The following is a 2,418-nucleotide window of genomic DNA, read 5'->3' on the forward strand; positions in this document are numbered from 1 at the left end:
ATATTTGCAATCATTAGGTCATGGTGTATCAGTTAGGCTGATTTTATCCTACCATGTTGAATATTCATGTGTTGTTAAAAAGCAGAAATTTATGACTAGCACAAGCAGAAGATAAAAACACGGCATGTATTGAGAGAACAGGTCTTATAAAGATCAAATAAAATTAACGAAGTCTTATCACTGTTACATTTTGGGATTTATTTTGAGTAAATTATTGAAAAAATCCTAAAAAAATAGGTAAATTGTAAATATAGGTTTTACAACAAGCTAACTGCAACAAAAAAAACCCTCTGATTTTAGTCAGTTGTTTTTAAATACCAAATTAAATCTTAGGACGGATACATTTGTCGTTTTGTTTTAGTAAATTCTTGATATCTTACTCAAACTAGCACATAAATTGTAAATTAAGTTTAAAAAAAAAAAAAGGTAAAAAAAAAAAATGATTCTAGCAACAAGCTGCTGGTTGATAACCTTCGGAGCCTGCTAGCAAGCACAGGAGGGACCAACTCAGACCATTAAATGGGGCTGATTACCACTGATAAAGGCCATTCTATGGGCTGATAACATCCGAAGCGGGTGGCCACATAGTCTAAATCGGGATTTTTACGTTTGTGTTGAATATGTGTTTTGTAATAAACCTACTACTAATGACAAAAAGAATTAACTTTTCTGCAAAATTCACCAACTACACAATTCTTAACAAGTATAAAATACGTGGCATTTCAAAAGAGCAGAAGAAATATTATGTTTTTCGAATAATAACATTTTTTGTTGTTAATCTGTTGCTAAGAGATGATCACATTTTCTGGTAACCAAGTTCCACCAAAGTAAACATCTGATTTTCACTTTTGCAAAATTTACCAACTGTAATTTTTGTGTGTATAGGCAGATAAGGAGTATTTTTGAAAGAGCTTATGTTTTATAAACAATATTACTTATTATTAATTTGGTGTTAAGAGATAAGCAGGTTTTTTTTTCTGGTAACGAACTGCCACGAAGTATGAATCGAGATTTTTACTTTTCTGTTGAATGTGTTTTATAACACATTTGCCACTAATGACAAAAAAATAACTTTTCTGCAAAAGTCACCAACTGCACAATTCTTGTTAGTGTAAAATAATTGGTATTTCAAATGAGCAGAAGAAATAATATATGTTTGAATAATAACATTTTTGTTGTTAATCTGTTGCTAAGAGATGATCGTGTTTTCTGGTAACAAAGTTCCACAAAGTAAACATCTGATTTTCACTTTTGCAAAATTTACCCACTCTAATTTTCTTGTGTCTAAGCAGATAAGGAGTATTTTTGAAGAGCTTATGTTTTATAAACAATATTACTTATTATTAATTTGGTGCTAAGAGATAAGCGGGGTTTTTTTCTGGTAACGAACTGCCACGAAGTATGAATCGAGATTTTTACTTTTGTGTTGAATGTGTGTTTTATAATGTATCTACTACTAATGACAAAAGAATGAACTTTTCTGCAAAATTCACCAACTACACAATTTTTAACAACTATAAAATAAGTGGTATTTCAAAAGAGCAGAAGAAATATATTTTTTGCCAGCTGATGGTGTAGACCCGCCGATTTCTGTCAGGATCGGTTTGGTAAATTCCAAGTTGCTGGCAAATAAAACTTTTGTCATTAGGGATTTCTTTTCCTCTCAAAGATTGGATGTTTTATTTATAACAGAATCATGGACAAGTGGTTTGGGTGACTCCAACATTTTTAATGAACTTGTACCGCGGAACTGAGGCTATTTTAATGCTCCAAGGATGTTGGGCTCTGGTGGAGGAATAGTGACTGTTTTTAAAAGTTTTACTTGTAAACAGTTTCTTCTGGCCTCGTTTAGTAGCTTTGAGATTAGCCTATTTGAACTCGGCAGCTCTCACACTGTGCTGTGTGTGGCGGTCTATCGGCCACCAAAGTACAACAAAAACTTTATAAATGACTTTTCTGATTTCTTGGCAGATATCATGCCCAGGTATGACTGAGTTCTCATTGTTGGTGATTTTAATATTCATGTCTGTTGTCCTTCTTCACCTATGACTATGTCATTTCTTAATGTTATCGATTCTTTTAATTTTGTGGAGTCTGTGACTGGTGCTACTCATGAGCATGGTCACAATCTTGATCTGGTTTGGTTTTATCTTATGGTCTACCGGTTTTTAATTTAGTGATTGGTGATTCAGACCATATGCCTGTTTTATTTGAGATAATGCTGTCCTGTGCTAAAGCAGCTCGGTTCTGTTGTGTTCTTAACCCTTCTACTGCTGGTCAGTTTTCCTTTGTTTTTAATCAATTTATTAGTGTATAAAGTGCTTCATAAATAAAGTTGGTGTGGTATAGTACCATGGTCTTCACCTTCCAGGCCTTTTCCAGTTCCTCTCTGAGGCCCTGGTATTTCTCCAGTTTCTC

This window comes from Poecilia formosa, unplaced genomic scaffold (genome assembly GCF_000485575.1).
Source record: "Poecilia formosa unplaced genomic scaffold, Poecilia_formosa-5.1.2 Scaffold282, whole genome shotgun sequence".
Taxonomy (NCBI): Eukaryota; Metazoa; Chordata; class Actinopteri; order Cyprinodontiformes; family Poeciliidae; genus Poecilia; species Poecilia formosa.